Genomic DNA, 8,051 nt, shown 5'->3' on the forward strand with positions numbered 1-8,051 from the left:
GGAGAGTGTCTCAACTGGGATGCCTGGAAGACGACAGAGTCCATCCTTGCCAAGGCCACAACTGGAGAACATTTGTGGCTCTCGTACAGACTACAACTCCAACATTGTGGTTAAGTTGGATCTATTTCATTGCATGAGGCAAGTCAGAGCATCATCCCCTCTTCAGCACCTTCTGCCGTGGATCAGGTGCTTACCAGTTCTGTGGAATTCAGCCACCAGCACCAGTGGAACTAGTCGACAGAGTGGACCACAGACCCAAACAACGTACTTCTCTTCAAACGGCACATTCAGAGTTGGAAGATAGTCCTAATTTTTGTTGCAAAATGAGGAATTTTGACCCTGGATTACGCCAAGAGAATACAGTATTTCACATTTGTCTTTTAAATTTTCTTTCACTATGACGTCTTTCCTGGAATTATTGTGATTATTAAATCACGAACACCAAAGGAGACGGAGGCCAGTACAGTAACTCAGAAGCTTTTTACTCGTTTTCTGTACATCTAAAACAGCGCAGCAGCCGTGCATCAACAACCGAGACAGAACGGAGCCGGGGAGGGCTTAACACTCATTAGCCTTAAAGGTGCATTACTAAGACATAACATACACAGAGCTTATTGTGATTGCAACATGTTTTGGCAAGTATCCTCGTTGTCTACAACTCACTACTTATCCAGTTTGTATTCATGAACGCAGACAATGTGTAACTTTGAATTAGCATGTTGCTAATTTGTACACACACAGGTTGCTAGCTGAACGTTAGGTTAAATTAGCAGAGAGACCACAGAGGAAGAGGGACCTCCAAACATGGTGAGTTAACTATGGTGAATCAGCTTCATGCTAACTACTGAGCAGCGCTCCCCTAACACGTATGTTTTGCTAATTGCACAAATCAAAGAAGAAGAAACACTTATTTATTGGATCGCGATATAAACTTTACATACAAACTATATGATCAAATAAAAGCTGCGTGGAATGTAAATGAAAATAATGTAAACACAAAAACAGATCCATGGGTTAGGGTTAAAAAAAAAAAAAAGAAGACTGTTGCACTGGCCGGGAATCGTACCCGGGAATGGGGCCCATAGTTATTGAGCTAAACGGCCCTTAAACGATTCCCATTCATTCTCTATGGTAGTGCTAAACCACTACGTATGTAATATATCTTTGACCACAAGTAGGTTTTTGGGGGCGCTGTTTCCCGCTTGGCTTAACAGTAAGGAGACGGTCTTTTCTGAGTGAAAAGAAGAGGTGGCACAACAGCAGCAGAGAAACAGAAGACAACGTCTTTTTTCCACGTTCCTCGACATATTTTACGAACGTTTTGAACTTTTCAAAGTAAGTGGAAGTTGCAGCAGCAGTGCACATCTGTAGCCCGCACACACCTGCTCCCGGCCCTGTCCAACCAGCCAGGTAACACATAAATGAATTGAGTCGAGTGTATTTTGTTATATTATGTATTTTGTTTGCCCCCCTAAGCCTCAGTTGCCAAGCTGTAACTTGTCTCTGTTTTGAAGTAGCCACCACAGCTGAGCATAAATTAGCCGACCTGCTTAACAAGCTAGAGGCTAGCCCAAATCACTCATATGACGTGATGACCTTCTCATAACTAATGTCGGTAGAGCTTGTCATTAGTACAACATGTGAATCTATCAGTACACTTAAGCTGAATATTTGGTATTGTGTAGGTTTACTTTAGGCTACATAATGAACACGTATGCTTAACGTATGCTCACTCTTGCTCACTTTAGAGAGTGAGCATTGGCACTCTCTAAAGTTTAGAGTGCCAATGCTCACTCTTCACTCACGACACTTTGTACGACAGTTCTGACACCTTTAGTTCTTAACATGTTGACATAAATAAATATGTAATTACATTGAACATGCGCCACAGGGCCTGTAATGTTTTTTTTAATAATCTCTCACTGCTATAATAAGGCAGCCGATAGTTCCACATGCCACACAAAGTGCCCTTATTGTTGACAGTGTCCAGAAACATGGACGTTTCTGATTATTTATTATTTAACTATTATGAATAGGTTTTACAGTGATATTTTGATTTCAATATATCTAGTATATGAATATTATTAGTAATAGGTGTTACAGTGGTAGCTATCTATCTATTATCTATTCAATATATCTGGTATGTGAATATTATTAGTAATAGGTGTTACAGTGGTAGCCATCCATCCATTATCTATTATTCTATGTATAAGAATGTATAAGGCTACAAATAAGGTATTTCACTGTTCTCATATCACAAAGGTATGCAAAGATGTGCATGTTTTATATAACTAATATTTGTTTTTGTTTTCTTTCTCCTACTGTACACCACAGGCTATCATGGAGCAGAGCTTCGCCTTTTTTCCTGGCAGGAAACCGGTGAACCTCTGTAGGGGTCCTTGGGGGCACCATCTTCAGGAGCCAAGTGATGCACCAAAGCTCCTCAAGGGCGACCCTTCGCTGCAGGACACATCTGCACCTCTGAGGGAGGACGCTGTGAGGGAGAATGCCCTGGCTGTGGTCCGTGTGAGGGCAGGGGACGCCTCAGACGAGACGGACGTGGTGGGGCAGTAAATCCTGCAGTTCGGGAAGTATAAGGGGAAATCCTTCCGGTGGCTCTTGGGGAATGATGTTGAGTACACCGTGGACCTCAGCAGACATGTTGAAAGTGAAGAGGCTGCGGTAGTGACAATGACCCAGGGACACAGCAAGGACAGCTTATTGTTCTTTGTCCCAATGAATTAGTAATACTAAATTAATTCAGTATGCACTAGCCATGTTCTGGCCTTGTTCTGTGTTCAGGCCATGTTCAGCCACTAATATTGTGTTTGCATGCTGGTGTTCCTACTTACCAATAGGGTTCATGAATTGATTTCCTCAACGTTGAGGGTAAGTACCCATTTTTTTCTTCTTTTCCTTCTTCATGCATGTAAGACAACATAAGAGTTCATATTGCTTCCCCTGCTCAGACTAATATAGGCTAAATATTGTTATAAGTGAGTATCAATCCATATACAAGTGTGTGAATGTGTGTATAAATAAACTCAATCTAAAATATTACTTACGCAAACTAGGGGTAGTATCCAATCCAATCCAATCCAACTTTATTTGTTAAGCACTTTAAACAAACCACAATGGACCAAAGTGCTGTACAGAATAAATAAAAGGCATAATAATAAAAGGTTCAAAATTAGATAAAACAGCTTAAAATAAATTAGAATCATAAAATACAATAAGAATTAGCAGCATACAATAAAAAACCATAAATTCTATTCAAATTAAAATATGTAAAATAAATAAAACCAAACGTCTCATGAAGTGTCAAAGGCCAAAGAGAAAAGGTGGGTTTTAAGAAGGGATTTAAAAACAGACAAGGACGAGGCCTGTCTTATGTGGAGGGGCAGAGCATTCCAAAGTTTTGGAGCTGCGACAGCGATTTAACAACGGTTAAATCGCAACAATAACGAATCGATCTATATATATTAACAACTTATCTAACTCCATAATATTAAAAACAAACTAATAATAATAATTATTATTATTAATAATTAAAGATAATTAAAGACCGTGATGTGATTAAAGATGTGTGTCTGAACTTGTCTGAATTCAATTACTTTTTCAGTATGTTATGATTATATTTCCAGAAAGAATAGTTATTTTCCATATGTCATTAAACGCATCATAGCTCCGTGGACCTGCTCTAGTAGTATTGCTGGCCTTTCGTTGAAGCTGCCATTTCCTATTTGGTTATAACTTTGACTGACGTGTGTCGTCGGCCAATCAAAATTTGATGCATAGTGACAGAACGCCCCAGGCCCAGTGATGTGCCTGGCGCTAGCCCCCGCTGTTGTCATCAACGACGTTTGAACCTTTGGACGGGTTTTGAAGTGAGCTATGGCCACTGCATTAACACCACCGATCGATCATGTTTCTGATCTCCTTCGTGTGCACTTTTCACGGTGATCGTTTGGAGAAAAGAAGGAAATTATTTCAATACATAATTTCCGGGAGTTCGAGTGATAATGATAAATTGCTAACATTTTTTAGAAGTGGTGAGGACAAAACTGTTGATCATAAATAGTGCCGGGGACGTGTTCCCCCGTGTATCTGACGCCTATGCTTATGTGGAATCTTGTTTTTGTGTCATATAGTGGCTTGTGAAATTGCGGTTGCTAAGTGACATAACGGAAGATGTGGTGGTAATGATACAGTAGCCTAGATGCGCAGTGGTGTGCGTGTGCGCTATGGTTGTTGCAGATCAACTGTCTCGTGAATATAGTGCATAATAGTGTGTTTTATATGTGGTTGTGTTTGTGCGGTTTTTTTTTAGTTTTTTTTTTTACTGAAGGCCCTGACTGAAACCCCGCGGTACGCTACTGAGAATACGGGTAGTATTTTTCCCCCGTTTCCCCTGAGTCGAGAAATATCTTCATTCTTTTTTTTGTTACGTGCCCACCAGTTAAGTAAATACATGATGATAAAGTAAAGAGTTGCTCGCACCTCTGAGCCACCACCCAGTAAGATGTTTTCATAACTCTTTTCTGACTCACTTTTTCTTCTTCCACCCTTGTGCTAACAGCTGGTCCTTCTGTTGTTGTGCCCCGACCGACACTCAGACCAACTGCTCATACTACACCTGAGCCACCACACAGTAAGATGTTGCTACTACTACTTTTAACTACTCTGAAGATGTTACTCTGCCACCACTTGTTACATGTTACTCGAGCCCCCTGCCTTTTCTCCCCCACTGGCACAGACAGCAGATGGTGATATAAACAGTTGGAGCTGCTCGCATGATACTTATGTATACATTTAATGTCTAATTTTGGTTTCACTTTGTTAATATATGTCCATTTGCAATTAGACATCTTGCAATCCATTGAAAGAAGTACGACTCGCCGTTCCAGTGTGCCAAACTCCGCCGACTCACAAGCATGGCCAACGCAGTCCGACACTGACGCTCTGTGGACATTTCGAGGTACTGCACGTTCATATAATCAAACACACAATAGGACAAGAAAGGCTGTGCTCAAACCCATGAGCAGATATTTCAGAGGGAAGCAGTGGTGATGATTGCTAAAGCTCAATAGACGTGGGAAATTAGGGTTTGTTAGTTGTTTTTTCTGCAGTGTGCAGACCGCCTGGTGGATTTTGGAATCCATCTTACCCATCAGTCCACATTACCCATCAGCCCCGGGAGCTGGCCAACAACAAACCCGTAAAATATACAAGAAAAACGGTAAAAAAAAAAAGTCTGTATTAAATTTGTATTGAAATGCTTAGAAACACGAGGCCACTGTTTTAGAGTTTCATAAAAACAAACTTAACAGTTATAATGTCCGTAGACCTGCCACCATGACTGAACTACACAGTTAACCTTGAGGCCTGTATATACCTCACAGAGACTCTCCTTGAAACGTGTTACTTCGGTAACACATATACTAAAATTGGAACGATACAGAGAAGATTAGCATGGCCCCTGCGCAAGGATGACACGCAAATTCGTGAAGCGTTCCTCATTTTGCATCGAGGAAATATATTATAATAATATTATTATTATTGTTATTACCATAGAGGTTGAATGGGAAACGTTTTCGGGCCGTTTAGCCAAATAAATATGGGCTGCAAGGTTATTTGGCTAAACGGCCCTAAAACGTTTCCCTTTCATTCTCTATGGTAGTGCTAAACCACTACGGATGTAATATATTTCTGACCACAAGTAGGTTTTTGGCGGCGCTGGTTTTACAGTGGTATTTTGATTTCAATATATCTAGTATGTGAATATTATTAGTAATAGGTATTACAGTGGTAGCTATCTATCTATTATCTATTATTTTACATGTATATATTACAAAATCAAATGCCAGAATACACAAGGAAAAATAAAGATTGTCGCATAGGCCGAAATAAGCGGGAAACAGCGCCGCCAAAAACCTACTTGTGGTCAAAAATATATTACATCCATAGTGGTTTAGCACTACCATAGAGGTTGAATGGGAAACGTTTTAGGGTCGTTTAGCCAAATAAATATGGGCTGCACAGTTATTTGGCTAAGCGGCCCTAAAGCGTTTCCCATTCAACCTCTATGGTAGTGCTAAACCACTACGGATGTAATATATTTCTGACCACAAGTAGGTTTTTGGCGGCGCTGGTTTTACAGTGGTATTTTGATTTCAATATATCTAGTATGTGAATATTATAAGTAATAGGTATTACAGTGGTAGCTATCTATCTATTATCTGTTATTCTACATGTATATTACAAAATCAAATGCCAGAATACGCAAGGAAAAATAAAGATTGTCGCATAGGCCGACAGTGCCGCCAAAAACCTACTCGTGGTCAGAAATATATTACATCCGTAGTGGTTTAGCACTACCATAGAGAATGAATGGGAAACGTTTTAGGGTCGTTTAGCCAAATAAATATGGGCTGCAAAGTTATTTGGCTAAGCGGCCCTAAAGAGTTTCCCATTCAACCTCTATGGTAGTGCTAAACCACTACGGATGTAATATATTTCTGACCACAAGTAGGTTTTTGGCGGCGCTGGTTTTACAGTGGTATTTTGATTTCAATATATCTAGTATGTGAATATTATAAGTAATAGGTATTACAGTGGTAGCTATCTATCTATTATCTGTTATTCTACATGTATATTACAAAATCAAATGCCAGAATACGCAAGGAAAAATAAAGATTGTCGCATAGGCCGACAGTGCCGCCAAAAACCTACTCGTGGTCAGAAATATATTACATCCGTAGTGGTTTAGCACTACCATAGAGAATGAATGGGAAACGTTTGAGGGCCGTTTAGCTAAATAACTATGGGCCCCATTCCCGGGCAATGCACCACCTATTAATAATGATATTCATATACTAGATATATTGAAATCAAAATATCACTGTAAAACCTGTTAATAATATTTAAATGATAAATAATCAGAAACGTTCATGCTGTGCCACCTCTTCTTTCCACTCAGAAAAGACCGTCTCCTTACTGTTCAGCCAAGCGGGAAACAGCGCCGGCAAAAACCTACTTGTGGTCAAAAATATTTTAGCACTACCATAGAGGTCTAATGGGAAACGTTTTAGGGTCGTTTAGCCAAATAAATAAGGGCTGCAGCTATTTGGCTAAACGGCCCTAAAACGTTTCCCATTCAACCTCTATGGTAGTGCTAAACCACCAATGGATGTAATATATTTTTGACCACAAGTAGGTTTTTGGCGGCGCTGGTTTTACAGTGGTATTTTGATTTCAATATATCTAGTATGTGAATATTATTAGTAATAGGTATTACAGTGGTAGCTGTCCATCTATTATCTATGTATTACTCTACATGTATATATTAAATCAAATGCCAGAATATGCAAGGAAAAATAAAGATTATCGAACCCGGGCCAGTGCACTACAGCCCATAGTTATTTGGCTAATCGGCCCTAAAACGTTTCCCATTCATTCTCTGTGGTAGTGCTAAACCACTACGTATGTAATATATTTCTGACCACCACAAGTAGGTTTTTGGCGGCGCTGGTTTTACAGTGGTACTTTGATTTCAATATATCTAGTATGTGAATATTATTAGTAATAGGTATTACAGTGGTAGCTATCTATCTATTATCTATGTATTACTCTACATGTATATATTAAATCAAATGCCAGAATACGCAAGGAAAAATAAAGATTTGTCGCATAGGCCGGGAATCGAACCCGGGCCAGTGCATTGCAGCCCATAGTTATTTGGCTAAAAGGCCCTAAAACGTTTGCCGTTCATTCTCTATGGTAGTGCTAAACCACTACGTATGTAATATATTTCTGACCACAAGTAGGTTTTTGGCAGCGCTGGTTTTACAGTGGTACTTTGATTTCAATATATCTAGTATGTGAATATTATCAGTAATAGGTATTACAGTGGTAGCTATCAATCTATTATCTATGTATTACTCTACATGTATATATTACAAAATCAAATGCCAGAATACGCAAGGAAAAATAAAGATTTGTCGCATAGGCCGGGAATCGAACCCGGGCCAGTGCATTGCAGCCCATAGTTA

The 8,051-nt window shown here is 39.6% G+C and overlaps 1 long non-coding RNA gene and 1 other non-coding gene across 2 annotated transcripts; both read left to right on the forward strand.

Annotated features, from left to right (window-relative positions):
- The first annotated feature begins 1,228 nt into the window (after nt 1-1,228).
- LOC122765242 lies at nt 1,229-5,523 on the forward strand. The gene is made up of 4 exons (XR_006359944.1): nt 1,229-1,410; nt 2,335-2,889; nt 4,580-4,651; nt 4,865-5,523. It is a non-coding gene; the product is annotated as an uncharacterized LOC122765242 (long non-coding RNA).
- LOC122765662 lies at nt 5,419-5,524 on the forward strand. Its single transcript, XR_006360000.1, has one exon. It is a non-coding gene; the product is annotated as a U6 spliceosomal RNA (small nuclear RNA).
- The last annotated feature ends 2,527 nt before the right edge of the window (nt 5,525-8,051 follow it).

Source organism: Solea senegalensis, linkage group LG2 (genome assembly GCF_019176455.1).
Source record: "Solea senegalensis isolate Sse05_10M linkage group LG2, IFAPA_SoseM_1, whole genome shotgun sequence".
Classification (NCBI taxonomy): Eukaryota; Metazoa; Chordata; class Actinopteri; order Pleuronectiformes; family Soleidae; genus Solea; species Solea senegalensis.